This window comes from Camelus bactrianus, chromosome 23 (assembly GCF_048773025.1).
Source record: "Camelus bactrianus isolate YW-2024 breed Bactrian camel chromosome 23, ASM4877302v1, whole genome shotgun sequence".
Taxonomy (NCBI): domain Eukaryota; kingdom Metazoa; phylum Chordata; class Mammalia; order Artiodactyla; family Camelidae; genus Camelus; species Camelus bactrianus.
The window spans coordinates 5,704,960-5,721,657 of NC_133561.1; the positions used below are offsets into that span (position 1 = coordinate 5,704,960).

The 16,698-nt window shown below is 37.6% G+C and overlaps 2 long non-coding RNA genes across 10 annotated transcripts in view; both read right to left on the reverse strand.

Moving 5' to 3' along the window:
• LOC141574748 (uncharacterized) overlaps positions 1 to 16,698 on the reverse strand; it is a 945,654-nt gene that overhangs the window by 612,101 nt on the left and 316,855 nt on the right. The gene's annotated exons all lie outside the window — the stretch shown is intronic.
• Positions 15,260 to 16,698, reverse strand: part of LOC141574749 (uncharacterized) — a 49,183-nt gene continuing 47,744 nt past the window's right edge. The window contains exon 2 of the long non-coding RNA XR_012501792.1: positions 15,260 to 15,646. This is a non-coding gene — a long non-coding RNA (uncharacterized LOC141574749). The remainder of the gene's footprint in view (positions 15,647 to 16,698) is intronic.

Below are 16,698 nucleotides of genomic sequence, written 5' to 3' on the forward strand. Positions count from 1 at the left end.
GATAGCAAAGGAACTTTTTAGTTTAATTTTAAAACCTCTTACAAATTGATAAGAGGGAGAAAAGCACCGAACTTAAAAAAAAAAAGCAAACCATTTCAATGGACACTTTGAAAATAAGATAAAATAACCAAAAGAATATGAAAAGATGTTCAAAACTAATAGTCATCAAAAAATTGCAAATAAAACCACAATGAGGTATCACTACACACACACACTAGAAAGGCTAAAATTTAAAAGACTGAGAAATATCAAGTGTTGGTGAGGATGTAGAGAAACTAGAACTTTCATACACTGCTGATGGCAATGTAAACAGTAAAATCACTTTGGAAAACGGGTTGTCAATGTCTCATAAAGTCAAATATGTGCTTACTCTTTATCAGCCATTCCAACTCTTAGGTATTTACCCAGAAGAAATTTCCATTCATGTACCTCCATACAGAGTTGTCCAAAAATGTTTATACAAGCTTTATTGATAGTGGTCAAAAACTGGAAGCAATTAAAATACCCATCAACCGATGAATGGATAAACAACCTGTGGTCCACCCATAGAACTGAGCATCGCTTAGCAATGAAAGGAAATAGGCTACTGATACATGCAGCAGAATGAGTGAATCTCTGACATATGACACTAAGCAAAAGGAGTCAGGCCCAGAGTAGAGACTAGTAGTATGATGCCATTTACATGGAATTCTAAGAAAAGCACTAGTGTAATCAAGAGTGATAGAGAACAGATGAGCGAGTGTGCAAGGCCAAGGATTAGGGGTGGAGACTGACTGGGAAGGGACAGTGTCAACCTTTTAAGGCGACTGAAATGTTCTAGATCTTGACTGAAGTAATGACTGCGGGGTGTCAAAAGCTCATCAAAACACCTCTGTCAAAACTCATCAAAATCTATACTAAAAATGAATGCAGTTTATTTTATGGACACTGTACATGAAGCAATTGACATTTTTTAAATGAATTTATCTCAACAAATAAAAAAAGTAACTTACTGGGATTCAAAATTTGTAGATACTGACAGGCATATGCAGAATAGCTAAACAAGATTAATGCTGTATGGCACAAGGAAATATATACAAGATCTTGTGGTAGCTCACAGCAAAAAAAAATGTGACAATGATTATATGTATGTTCATGTATAACTGAAAGACTGTGCTCTACACTGGAATTTGACACAACATTGTAAAATGACTATAACTCAATTAAAAAAAGTGTTTAAAAAAAAAAGGAACTTAACCCAATTTTAAAACAAATTAATAAGTGGAGGTGAGATGTCAGAGACGAGGCTGGCTTTCTTTTTCAGAACTTGTTGATCTTTGCCCTGAAACTCGAAGTTTTTCTTGATTACTTACTCACCATGGATTCTGTACATCTTCAAAGAAATTCTGCCTAGAAATCAATTTAAGACCTTGCTCTTTGGAATGACTGAAAACCTTCTAGAGACAAGTTAAAAAGTGATACACTACGTATTCCAACTGGTAAATATAAAATGTATTCCACAATCTTAGAGTATCTTTTAGTCATATATACAATTTATTGGGTAAATTATTAAATTTTTGACACACTTAATATATATTGCCACTGAGTTCCAACCAAATGTGTGTGAGAGCAGTAATTTAGAATGCTGAATCTCTGATTTAAGATAAAGCAATTCTGAATACATCAACAAACCTCATTTTATGTAGTATCAAAGACCTTATTTTCAGCACATCACTAAAATCTTATTCTATAATGTAGCATACTGTACTATTTAAAAACCATAATAATGCATGAGATTTTTCATATCATATCTGATGACAGCATAGATACAGTGAAATATTTAATAAATACACTGAACTGTTGCATCAAGTTCCTATTGCTCTATAACAAAGCCCCCAGATTATATAGGCTGACAATCACCACCATTTTGCAGGCTCACAAGTGAGTGGGTCAGCAGCCTGGGTCGGGCTCAGCTAGGTGGATGCTCTGCCGGTCTCCCTTCGGGTGGGCCACACAGTTGCAATCAGCCAGGAGTTCAGCTGCAGCTGGCTGGCCTAAATGGCTTGACACACTTATCTAGGAATTAGGGCCAAAGTTAGGTTGGGCCCTTCCCTTTTGGTCTCTCACCTTCAGAAAGCCTAGGCTGGTGTCTGTACAGGGTGAGGACAGGGCTCTACAAGGGCAAGGACAAAAGCTACCAGGTCTTCTGAGACCTGGGCTTAGAGCTCCCATGTGCAGTGTCACTTCTGATTTAATCCACTGGCCAAAGCAAGTTATGAGATCAGCGAATATTTATGCGGGTGGAGAAACAGACTCCATTTCTTGATGGGACGGGAGTCAAAGGACCTGGCCAAAGGGTGTGTATACAGAGATGTGAGGAATTAGTGTTATTTGATGCAACCTACATAAATACTAACAGAGTAAAAGCTAAGCATTTAAAAAGTAACGATGTTCGTGGCAGCACTATTTACAATAGCCAAGACATGGAAACAGCCTAAATGTCCATCAACAGATGACTGGATAAAGAAAATGTGGTATATTTATACAATGGAATACTATTCAGCCATAAAAACTGACAACATAACGCCATTTGCAGCAACATGGATGCTCCTGGAGAATGTCATTCTAAGTGAAGTAAGCCAGAAAGAGAAAGAAAAATACCATATGAGATTGCTCATAAGTGGAATCTAAAAAAACAAACAAACAAACAAAAGTGCAAAACAGAAACAGACTCATAGACATAGAATACAAACTTGTGGTTGCCAGGGGGATGGGAGGTGGGAAGGGACTGGGATTTCAAAATGTAGAATAGAAAAATAAGATTGTACTGTGTAGCAAAGGGAAATATATACAGGATCTTGTGGTGGCTCACAGCAAAAGAGAATGTGACAGTGAATGTATGTTCATGTACAACTGAAAAATTGTGCTCTACATTGGAATTTGACACAACATTGTGAAATGACTATAGCTCAATAAAAATGTTTATATAAAAGTTAAAAAAAAAGTACCTTGTAAGCTGCAGGTTATGCTGCGTCTCCTAACCCATCCTACGCTGACAGCATCCTTAGTGAGTTCCCGGTTCTCTAGCTCTTCCCCTCTTAGCATCAGTAAAAGGCCATTCAGATTTTTGACCTAAACATGTTATCATCAAAATTTCTGAAAACTGTATAAAGTTACAAGGGGAATTTTTAAAATTTCACAAACACCAAATTCAGGCACATTTAAACCCTCAGACTTCAAAATATAGGAAAGAGCACACAACAGTATCAGAGTGGTCAGAATCCGTGATGGGAGAGATTCAGGGAAGTGTCCAGGGGATCGAGATGGAAGATTCCAAGACGTGACAACAAAAATACACTAGTTGGTGAGTTTACCTTGGAAAATTAGGGCTACAGTCTTGAATGAAGGAAGGAGGAAGAAAAGTTAAGAATGTCAGTAGAAGCCTTCCTATAACTGGCCTGCCGGAGAGAAGTAAGAGGTGGAGCTCCACCTGCACACGCACACGCACACGCACACGCACACGCGCACACACACACAGTGGAACCACGTATGTGGGAATCACTCTGTCCCTATGTCACGTGATGGGGGAGGAGGGAGGTTTGGGCTGTAGAAAAACCCTCTATCCCCAAAGGAACCTCTTTCAAAAGCCATGAAAGGGAAATCCATAAGAGATTCAATACAAAGATACAGTAAAAAACTATAGAAAATAGTAGCTAAATAATCTGCTGTGCAAAACACAGAAGAGAAGAAATGTATGAAAGAGCACATAAAATTTGTGAATAAAAATTGCACCATTTTTAAAAATAGCAATTGCCAATAAAAGACCAAAAAAGGAGCTTGCAGGGATTCAGCATGGAGATAACAAACAAAACAGAAGAGATGTGAGCCGAGAGGAGAGGACTTGAGCAAAGAACACAGACATTCATGGTGATAAAGATAATAACTGGAATTTGCATGAAGAAGAAGAAATGCTGCAGGAAGCACACAGTGGTCATAATTGTGACAAATTAAGCAAATAAAGAAAAATACTTAAAAGCAGAAAAAGAGATAGATAAAAGATTCGCAAAGCAGACTCAATATAAAGATGTTTGTATTCTCAAAGAAAACCAAAAGTATAGAAAATAAAAAATATATAACTTATAATTCAAATATAGCCCTGTGAAAGAAAAGAAGACGTGAATCTAGTAATATTAAAAAGGACATATAGCAGAGGAAACGGACCTAAAACTTTCTACCTGAAGACAAAGTCACTGGACATTGAAACAGAAATAGATTCTTCACGTTATAAAACACAGCTGTTCTGCTTAAAGGCAGGGCTATGCTTACTGAGGAGAGTCGAGGCAGTCCCTCAGAAGTCGAGAACAAGTCCGTGCCTTCCAACACCATTTTTTTATCATTGTACTGAAGATACTAGTCATTTTATCATTGTACTGAAGATACCAGTCAATTGAATCAGCCAAGAAAACGGAGGCTTATTAACTTCAGAAAGCAAGCGTTTTATGTGCTTGCAATCCGAAAGGCAGCTTCATCCATTTTTTTTTATTATTGACACATTCTGATCTCAAGACACATATATTTGTATGTATATCACAGTAAAATTACCTTTGTTCTTGAGAATCACCACTGCATTCAAGGAAGAGTAGAGATTGCTAGCCAGAAGGTGGTCTGTTAGCACAGCAAGGCGAAGAGACTCGGATACGTATTGCGAACTGAGAAAGAGACAAATTTCTCTGATTTTAAGAAGAAGGAGATAAAGAGAAATTTGAAGAAAATAACTGCTGGCAGTGGACTGAGACAAGGAACCAGATCTAGGAAAGCTGAGAAGCCTGAATATGCAAGAATCAAAGGCGGACAGCAGCAGACACCCTGGCAGGTAAAGGCTGAGGAGTTTTTAGAAGAACGGGACATCTAATGAAGTTTTTATAAAGTTATTTGCTGTGGGATTGGTGACACGTTTTTGTTCTCTGTCACCCCAGGAAACCTCACTTAAATGTCCACTACTAATTTGAATTTGGGAAATAAATTTACATTAGGATGTCAAGGGCATAGGATGTGTGAGTCCTGCTTCGAGAGTTAAACACTGAGGCTGCAAGCAGTCTGCCAGCATCTGCTGCGTTTTAGCTAATGCCACAGTCCCTCCATCACAGGTCTGTGAAGTGGACATCTAGTTTCTACCTGGATTCTACAATGATTTTAAAAATTCTTCACCTCCAAAAGCATTTAATTTTTTTTGGAGAAGAGCTCAAATGTAAATATATATGTATCTTCCTTATATTTGGGCAAAATCTGAATCCTTGTTATTTCTGAGTTACAGAAAAATAAATCATCCTTTAAAAAATAAAGCCAATTATATGGTCCTCAAAACTTCAGAATTCAAAAAAAAAATGATTGTGAGTTCTTCACAGTTTTGATCAGTCTTTTCAGAGCATGGCAGCTTGACAAGGATGATCAGAAAAGTGTACAATGACTTTATTAATTAGATATGCAGATTGCATTCTATTCAACAATAAAAATATTTTGGATAAATTGATTTTCCATGCGGTCAAGGCTTAGTAATTTAAGTGAGGGTATCTAAAACAATTTTATGAATTTAAATCTATTTAATAATCATAAAGTTTTAAATTACTTTTTATTTTAGAGAAAGCAAATAGATCCACTCTGAAGTACATAAATGGTGCCATAATCTTAAACTGCCACGACTGGGGAAGTTGAATAAAAATGTGTAGGAGGTACTGTTTCCCATGTCCTGCCCAACGGGACGTACATTTCAGCTTTGATCTCAAAGCAGAAGACACTCATCCTATCAAACGTGGGAGAAACCGACAGATGAATGGATAAAGAATATGTGGTGTATATACATATATATATACAGTGGAATTCTACTCAGCCATAAAAGAAGAACAAAACAATGCTATTTGCAGCAACATGGATGGACCTAGAGATCGTCATTCTAAGTGAAGTCAGACAGAGAAAGAGAAATATCATATGATATCACTTATATGTGGAATCTTAAAAAAAAAGATACAAATTTTTTTTACAAGCCAAACATAGACTCACAGACATATAAAATTATATGTGGAGTCTAAAAAAGTAAGATACAAATTTTATTCACAAACCAAAAATAAACTAACAGACATAGAAAACAAACTATGGTTACCAAAGGGGAAAGGGCGGGGGTGGGATAATTTAGGGGTTGAGGATTAACAGACTGACGTTACTATATATAAAATAGAAAAACAACAAGAGCTGCTGTATGGCACAGGGAACCGTATTCAATTTCTTGTAATAACATATAATGGAAAAGAATGTGAAAAAACATATATATTTATACATATAATTAAATCATCTTTGCTATACATTTGAAACTAACATTGTAAATTAACTACAATTCAATAAAAACTAAAATTAAACTTAAAAAGTGGGAGAAAACAGCCCTCAACATTGCCAGTAACCCAGATGCAGAGCACAAAGCAGACAATAACTTCAGGATCACACAGACTGAAAATAAGACCATTTCAGAGAAATAAAAATAGGGGCTGACAGTAGAGTGTTATGAAAATGTTTAGGTTCTAAAGTGGATGAGCTAGTTGGAGTTGAGCACAGCCATGTGACCGTGGGCATGTCACTTAACCTCCCTAAACCTCTAATTATGAAAAAAAATGATGACCTCTACAGGGTAGCATTGTCGTATTAAATGAAAAAAATCTCCACGAAACACATTTCACTTTTTTTGAAATAATATTAAACACAGCAGTTTACCTACATTTTCATTTCCTTATCATCGCAATATTCAATGTAACTGTCTATTTCCCCAAGCTCTGAGCTTCTGAGGGGTATGAATTCTGTCATATTTATGAGTACCTAAGAGTACTTACTAAACTTTGTTGAATAAAATAAGCTTGGAGCAGCTACAAGTGCAGGGTACTAGAGTCTCCTTATAAAACTAGAGTTCAGCGAGAAAAAATGATTTTAAAATTCATGGACAAGTTAGTCAGTAAAAGCATGAGATCCACCAACTGAATTCACAGGTTAGTAGTATTATTTGCATCATATTTAACCATACCTGGTCCAGGGATTTCTATTGGCTCATTAATATGGACGATCGAGAAGTTTAAATCTACATTAGAATTATTATTGTTCCAAATATTTGCTGCTCCCATCTTGTATGCCCCCCTCACCAGGGAATCCCTCCCTAGGGGAGAATTATCCACTTCCATGCTGCTGAACTCAGATGTGAAATACGAAATACATGAAGAAGAGGTGTATATGTCTTCTGAGCCAAACTTTAAGCCCTGAAGCTCATGGTTTTCAATTTTTCCCTTTTGCCTTGAGACCAGCAATATTCCAAACAGAACCCCTCAGTCAGCCTGAGGCTTGAGTGAAGATGACATGGAGCAGAGAATGGGCCAAACTCTGTTATCCAGGAAGACAAGAAGAAAATAAACTTTGGCGATCTGAGCAGCTGAGAGTTCAGGGTTGCCCGTTTCCAAAGCGTAACCCAGCCTAAACTGACTGAGAGACTAGCAAAACGGCAATGAATGTTATCTGTATGTACTTGTATAAGTTATGTTTAATTGTATGAGAAATTGCCTACAGTTTTCATTCCACATTGTGAATTCATGCATTCTGCAGCAGTCCTTTGGTTATTTTCATGAAGCATTAAAAAAAAAAATCCTCCTGACAATGCCAAATAAGCCATACCTGACTCCTGTTATTTTAGCATGCAGAATGGGGATTAGGTGAGGGACATATTAATAGCCCCCTTACAGAAGGTGTTTAAACAAGATGTATTTTTTCTAGGTTTATTGCTAATCTACAATGTCTATGGTCTGTGACTGTAGTTAAACTGTATCTTGTTCCTGAAATGATTAAAGGAGGTATAGAGAGAGATCACCATAGAATATGATATGTTTATATTCCTTTATTTTCATATATAAGCACTTCTAGAATGATGCAATGTAACTCTTTTTAGTGCTTTATATATTTTTTTCATTATAAGATCTATGCTGGTCTTACTAACCTTGTTTTCTTACTTCAAAGTGGAAAGCCTTGCATTTTGTCCTGTTAGCAATATGCAAGAACAAAACAATTTTGGGCTAAAAATAACCTATGATAATGTATAAATATAGTAAATCAAATCAGCACAGCAAACTGTATTGTATGATATGGTAGAGAAGTGAAAAATATGTTATGTATCTTAACAGTAATTATAATTTCCAAAATAAAAAATCAACATACTAAGCATATTTTATACAATTATTTTGAATATGGTTTTATGCTTCTTTGATGACACAAAGAACTTAATGATTTTTACAGTACCTTTGAGATATTCTGTAAGCAGCATTCGTCACTGTACTGTAAGGATATAAAACTGCTGGTTACTAGTGTGCTATGAATAGATGAAAAAGCAACATAAAAGACTCCACGAATGAAAGTTTCCTATATTGTAATTACTAATCAGTTACCATGACACTGTGGAGGCTTACATGATTGAGACTTGAAGAGCAGCATCCAAGGTAAGTTGTGTTCGTACCAAAGTGTTGGCACTTTTCTGTACGTAAAGGTCTAGTTTTCAAGATCATCCTCTTTTGCCCAAAGACCTGTCTTTCCTGGCCCATAAACACACAAAAAGAAATCTGCTGCACTTCCTTTCTCAAAAGTCACCAAAATGATAACATCAGCCAAGAACTGGGTGAACTGCTCTGGTGAGGCATCTCATAGTGAGATGATGTCATTCAGAGAATTGTCTGATATTTCACAATGATTCAATTTTATACCACTGGGTAAATCCAAATGAGCACAGGAAACCACCTAGTATTACTAACTTTTCCCTGGGGCTGTGCAGCAACATCTGCATATTGCCATTTTATTGCAGAATGAGAACTTGTATAAAGCACTGAATTATAGTAAAAAGTGTATGTGTGCATGTGAGATCTTTACTGGCACTTTCCTAATTTTAAAAGAGGGAAATGTTTTTTATAAAATATTTTGATGATCAAAACAGCCAAATATAATTTAAATTTTAAAGTACTGACAATATTCTACATAATTCAATGGTACTACAGAGTAAATCCAAAAATCTTTATCCAGACTTCACAGAATCGTCAAATTTCTAGTAGGGTCTTCTTGATCAATCTGTCACACAGGACAGAAATCACACTGGCTGGTTCAATGATCCACCCACTGATGACTGACAAACGCCAACGTACCTTCCACTATTCCTTGTTAGCAAGACCAATGCGTTTTTACACCATATATAGTCAGGGCTATTTATCTTTCTGTTTTAGTTATGTTTTACCTCCATCTCATGTTATCTCCTGTTTTTTTTTTCATATATTCCTCTTGGTTTTAGTATCCAGCACAAGCCAGAATCTGATTACAGAGATTATATTTGATTTCCTTCATGTTCACCACCCTCCCTACACTGTGTTTCACTGTGGATGAAATTTTAAGATGAGAGTCCTACTGAGTCAGAAGAAGGCGTGGTGCATCAGAATCCCCCGGACAGGAAGAGGGGGCCTCTTCCAGCTACATCCTCCTCCTCTCTCACAGTCTGATTCACTTCCGTGAGGGAGAGTGATGTCTTTCCTTTGCTGCCTCTGAGACCCATTTTCTCTGATGGTCCCTGGCGACAGTGCTCATGTGTGCTGCGACAGAAAAGATGAACGAGGACCACAGTTCAAAGGGGAGCTCCTGGCTCTTCTCCACCCACCCACTGTTTGCTGTGCAATACTCCATCCCAGAGGAGAAAAGGTGCTGCTGTGATTCAACAGGTTTTAAATCATCCTTCGGGTTCCTCATGTGGAATTATTATCTACATGGCATTTGGCTTGAACTGGCTGTCTTCAGATGCTTGCTTTTCCTCCTCCATACAGCAGTGTGTCCCAGACCCTGAAGGCAGCTGCTTTGAGAACCACCTCCTCCCCAATAACCGTTATTGGTTGAATGTTGTATTTCACCCAAATGCATCCGCTGTAATCTGACCTCCAGCATGATGCAATGTGGAGGTGAGGACTTTAGAAGGTGATGAGGGCTTGAGGGTGGAGCCCTTGTGAATGGGGTCAGGGCCTTCATAAGAAAAGAACTAGCTCACTCTTTCCACCATATGAGGCTCCAAGAAGTTGGCAGCCTGCAACCTGGAAGACGGCCCTCACCAGAACCCCACCATGCAGGCCCCCTGATCTCTGACTCCAGCCTACAGAATTATGAGAAATAAATGTCTGTTCTTTAGAAGCCACCCCCTGTCTATGAAATTTTGTTACAGCAACTCATACTGATCCAAGAAACACACCTGACAGAGGCAGTGTCCTCAGCACATGGGCACCTGGCCCCTGACTTCTATTTGCCGTAGGAGTAACTGCAATTTTCTCACACTGAAGTGGTCATATCCAGGTTTGAGATGCAGGTTAAAAGAGGAGCAAGGAAGACCAAATCCTTCAGCCCACTTTGCTTCTGAGCTGCCAAGGTCTGAATTCCTTCCCCTTTCTCTAGAAGTTGCATATTCTTCAGCCAAGACATAGTTGGTCTAAACCTTCCCTAATCATCCAGTCCTCAATGATCAATTATGATTTTAGAATTTCTAGGGCAATTATTATATTTTATTTATTTGCATATTCTCAAGGGATATGTCTAATAAAAACTGTTATTCAAAGCTTCCAAGGACAGGCTGACTCTCTTGTTAGAAGCTAACGTAACAGGTGATTTTAAGTTGAAGCCAATGCTCACTTAAAAAGTAAAAAGATCAGTGGTAGTCAGGGGTTGGGGGACCAGGAGAATGAATAGACAGATCATACAGGATTCTTCTGTAGGGAAAATACTCTATATTATATCATAATGGTGGATGCATATTATTATATATTTGTCAAAAGCTGTAGACTGTAGAACACTAAGATTGAACCCTAAGGTAAACTATGGACCATGGATAATCATGATGTGTCAATGTAAGTTCAGCAATTGTAGCAAATGGACACTTCAGGGAATGTTGATAATGGGGCGGGCTATGCACCTGTGGAGCCAGGTGAACTCTTTATATCTTTCCCTCAATTTTGCTGTGAACCATAAACTGATCTTAATTTATATATATATATATATGACAGAGTGTTTCCAAGATGCTGTCAATATATATATAACAGATTTTGGAAGTAGATTTTCTTTGCTCTGGTGGTTAAGTCCCTATGAAGGTAACATCTACTTAGAGCAGTACACTCAACTTTGTCCTCAATTCAGTCTGAAATGTTTGCCTTTTTTAACTATTCTTCATTAAAAGCTAACACCACCCAGAGGTCTTACAAAACAGGTTAAGATTTCAGCATATGTCTCTTCTTGTTTCTCTTTCATGTAACTGAAAAGGAACATTGAGGTGGCAGATTAGAAGAATTATCAGGAAGGACTAAATATGAGAGTTGAGTTAAATAAAACAATGTACATTCCCAGCTTAAAGAAAATTGAGTGGTTGTCCAATCCTACTGTAAGCTACTAGTCTACTTTGTATTTCAAATATTCTTATGATGAACATTTATTAAGCTCCCTTTACAATGTAAAACACTATTTTAGGCAATAAACACACAGAGACATACACACACATATATGTATATATCTCATCCCACAGAAAACTATATTTACTTATCTACAGGATAAATTAGGGGAATTATAAAGCACCCTTTCAATGATATCACCAAAGAAGACAGGCAGAAAATATTTCATTGCTAGGAAGTGTTGCTCTCCATGTAGGATGCTTGTGTCCTAAGATCGTGTAACAATTTCAATGATGCAAGTTCACTTCAAATTGTTATTAGATGAAGACGGAGTGTTTCCAAGGTGCTGTTAATGACACCCAGATTTTAACCAGGTAGGAGCAGTGTCATGTTGACACTGAGTCATGGCGGTAAGAGGCTCAGCTCAGAAAAGGAACCCACAGATCAGGTGGTAGCAGAAATCGTCTTCGCCTGTAGGAAGGTCACAGGCATGCATCATAAGAGAAAGTTGAGCTTTATAAAATCAGAGGCTTAAAGTAGAATCAAGAGCAGTTCACAAGAAGCATCATATAAGGAAAGGGGGGATTAAAACTACCCATTAAGAGGAACTGCTTGACAGTTTTGCATTTTCTAAGCACTGCATTTTGTTGTTGTTGTCAACCTGCAAGTCCACATTTAAAAATACATAATCAAGGTTTACAAAGAGCAAAAATAGGAAACCATGAGAATAAGAAGTCACTCATTTTTCATGGTAACAACAGAGTAAACTGGCATTAACACAAATGAAGGGAGTCAAATTATGAGGTCATTAGCTTTTTTAAAAAATAACTTACTTTTATTGTAAAATAAAACATGAACAGAATACAAACGTGAAACAGGACAAGATGGTACAAGTAAAAACGAAAAGTCTCCCATGCTGCGAGGACTGAGATCCATCTTGACTTTTCCACATGAACCACTGCTACCCCAATACTAGTTCCTGACCTCCACCATCACATGCACGAATATTCACAGGGACCTGTTCCTGCACCCTCCTCTGTTCCACTCTCTCTGCCAGTGCCAAATGTCCTGTAGCTTTAAATTACAATCAATATTTGATTAAAAATAAATCCTCTTCCTGCATTACTCTTCTTTTTCTGAATTTTCCTGCTATTTTTCAAATAAATTTCCAGTTGAACTTTATTTTTCAGAGTTTAAAAAAAAATCTATCTGGAAATGTTATTGACATCATATTGATATTATAGGTTTTATTACGTTAGGTAGAATATATACCTTCATAATATTAAATACTCTGACTAAAGATTGAGATATTAATTACACTGAGTGAACTTGTGGGAGTAAAACAGGCTGTGAGTGAGGGGTAGGTTATTAAAATGTTCCATGAACATGTTATGTGTCACTTTAAAATGATGTAGAATTCCTTATAGTCGTCCTGAAAGTCAGAGTGTACGTGTGTGTGTGCATTTATAAGCAGACATTAAGTATAATAATAAGATCCCAATGAAAAAATATTTTGGCTTATTCAGATAAAAATACATGACCATTAAGACCTTTTGTTTAACAGGGTCCTCAACAGTCCAGAATTCTATAACTACAAATCAACATTTTCATAACCAGGATATCCCAAAGGGCAGTGAATTACTTGATATCACACACAGAACAACCCTAACATGAAATTAGAGGGTAGCTCTACAGAAGACAGCAGTACACCACATTCAAATATGTCAGATAGAATAAAAGAGTCATATTCTATCTTTATATCATATTTTATGATGGGAAGTTTGAAATGCAGGATGCATAAGGAGAAAAAGCCACACTCTGTAACAAGTAAGTGGCAAGAAACAGAAACAGACGTAGGAACAGATATGACTGCCTGATCACTTCAAGATGCTCTCTGTCAAAGTAAATTCCACTATGACATTCAGGTAAAAATCCAGAAAATCTACCAGCGAAACAGTAGAATAGCTCTGGATTTGAAATAAAAAAAAATCCAGCTGCATGTTCTGGTTACTCAGCGACTACGGAACCACCTCTGTGCGCCTCCTCCATAAAGGGTAACGATGCCTCCCCAAATCCTTGCGGACACCCCACGAGATTACCTGCTGAACTTGCTCCGTAAAACACAAAGCATCGTACTAACTACACAGTCACCTCAACTGACTGCTAGTGCGGCAGAGCAGGGCTCCGGTCAGAGTTCTGTGGGCTGCCTCTGAAAAGCCTCGCTGTTGTGGTCGACGTCAGCCGACTTCCCGTGCTGGGAAGCGGGCTTGTTCACAGGCGCCCTGCGGTAGCAAACCAGCCTCCAGCTGCCCCTCCTCCACTCAGACCTGCAGTGGGGACAGCAGCACATAAAGGGGGCCTGGGAACTCTCCTCACCTTTTTGTCTTGTTGCCCTTCATGTGTTTTTTGTAGCACATAAATCTTAACCCAGAAATCCCTGCGTTGCCTCTGTGTTTCTCCCAAAGACCCAGTTTCCTCTCTCCTTAAACATCAGCTACCTTCGTAACTTTTCTTAACCCAACTACAAGAAATGTTGAAAAGGAGTAGAGCAATTTAAAGAAGAGTCTACTTTAACCCCAAGTTTCGAATGCCCCTTTAGCCAGGACATCACATCAACCTTGTCACCTCTGTCATCTGGGTCATTTAAAATGATGGCTTCTCTTCCAGTCACAGCCTCTGAAAGACGTTCCTCTAATTATTCCGTGCACTTTGCTAGCCTGTATTTTAACAAACAAGACATGCAATCTAAATGATGTGAGATCTGAGACTCTACCAGAGACAAGAGCAATTTCTTTATCAGGAACGGTTCAAATAGTTAGCTCATCTGCCTTGTTTTAATCAGAATCAAGTATGTGTGACAAGCTGAGGAGAATCATCGCTGCCCAGGGGGCTGATGAAACGTATTTCTTCCCACCTCAGACTGTTTGCTTCTCAGTTCATTAGGAGGCTCTCGGGAACGCTGCACATACACTTGGTGCACTTCATTTGAAGAGGGAATTAACATTTCCTCAAGGTTGAGTAAAACAAGTTTATGCAGCATCCTCTCCACACTCCTTCTGCTCATGTTGAAATGCCCAATATGCACTTCAGTTTGTCAACCCAGGGCACTTTGCTGAGAACGTTTAACAAGAAAACTGTTTGAGAAGATGAATTTAAGTCCCATAGTCAGGATGAATACAAGACCCCCAAAGAAGTGACACCTAAATCTACTGTGTGATAAAGCACCTGATATTTTAATTTAAAAAAAAAAACAAAACAGGTTATGGGGAAGGCGAGTTAAATGATCACTGCCTTTGAAACAAGGTTAATGAAAAGAGGTAGTATTCCCACTAAACACGGCCAAAATTGAGGGGTGAATCCAAATATTTAGTTTCCTGTGTACCAGTTTTCTCATTTATAAGACAGGAAAATATTCTACCTTCATATGGTTTCACTTAGAATACTGGTTGTTATGAAACTCTAAAAATAATCATTCCAACTCTTATTTTAAAAAGTATTCTAATCATTTGAGATAACATAATATGGTTTAACTATCTTTCCATAAACAGAATCAGAGGTTGGTGTTGAATTCTTTTTCACTTACCCTTGTGAATTTTAAGTTAAAATTTTTGTTGACTTTGTTTTGCTCTTAACATTGAAATGACCTGGTTAAACTTGTTTCAGTAAGTGCATGCTTATAGTACATAATAGCAGTTTGCTTGTTGCAGAAAAGTAACAGAAGCTATTATTGAATGATACAAAAACAATGGTTGATTGTATTGAGATAACCAAGAATTCAAGGAAGACATATCAAACCAACGGTGCTATAAAATTAATCATCACATTTAATCAGTTCTTTAATAGAATCAGCAAACTTAGAAGCAAATAGTTCTAGCCACAAATAGAATATTCTCACATTCTCACTTGAGAAGCAAACAAAAAGTACATGAAACTTACCAAATCAGAAAAAGATTTAGCTACCATGGACAGATACACTGAAGGATCAAGAATTGGCAAATGACAATCAAAGAAGGAATGTTCAGAATGGCCACAGCATGAAAGCTCCATCATTACAAAACCACAGCATTTGACATAATCCACTATAGCCCTCGATTCTTCAGTAAACTCCAGTAATTATGATGTCATACTGAATCATTCAACAGCCACCACTATTTGTTGATTGGTTCTTATGGGTAGGATAGCAATGCTAGATGCTAAAAGAAAAAAGAAAAAAAAAAATGGTAAATGGTCTGTGTCCATAATATGTACCATCTTATATGATGACAAACAAATAGTCAATTACCATACAGCATCACACGCAAAGTGACAGTGGTCACCTGTATCTCTGGTACCCTGAAGGAAGAGGGAAGAGGAGGAAGGAAGGGAGGTCTGCCTGTTTTAAATCTTTTCTATTTACTCCAAGACAGGAGTAGAGGAAGGCATTCCAGGCAATAGTCGCACTCTGTGTGACAGAAAAAGTGAGTGAGAACTGGCCTGTATGACAAGAACCCCAGCCAAGGAGGAGTAGGAAAAGGTGCAAACAGGGGGACCTTAGGGACCAGGCATCAGAGTGCCATCTGTCACGGGGGGAGCTAGGGCTTCATCCTGAAGGTTGGAGAAAACCACGGAAGGAGGTTAAAAAAATGTTTGTTTGTTTGTTCTTATATTTAATGAGATGTCCCTGGAAGTCCTATGAAAAATAGAATTGAGAAGTTTAAGTCTGAAGACAGTGTAAGACTCAGAATCCAGAGTCATCAGGAAAGGGTTAAATACTAACTTCAGAAAGGAACATGACAAATTCAAAATTGTGAAAACTTCCATGCTTAAAGTGTAAACCCTCAACCGTCTAGAAGCCTCGGCTACTGAGAAGAACACATCTCCAATTGTTCTAGTTTGTTCCAATGTTATGATATAATAATTGCTTGGGTCACAGAATTTCATGATTAATTTTTTACCCTTTTCATAAAGTAAATAACTCATCTTATAAGAGCTGGGTTTTTTTGGATTCTATGATAACTTTATTTTTGTGAAAATATAAGGTGGCCATTAAGCAGACATCCCTTTCGAGAGGAAAACACTCAGTAAATGGTTTTACCCTTGAAACAGACAAAATAACCATTTTGTTTCACTAAAATGCCAAATATAAGCCAAATATATTCCTCCTTTCTGATTTTATTTTTTAAATGTTAAATTGCTGTCAGCTGAAGAAAGCATGGGTGACTATGTATTTACTATTTTGATGAAATTTTAGTAGTATAGATCGAAA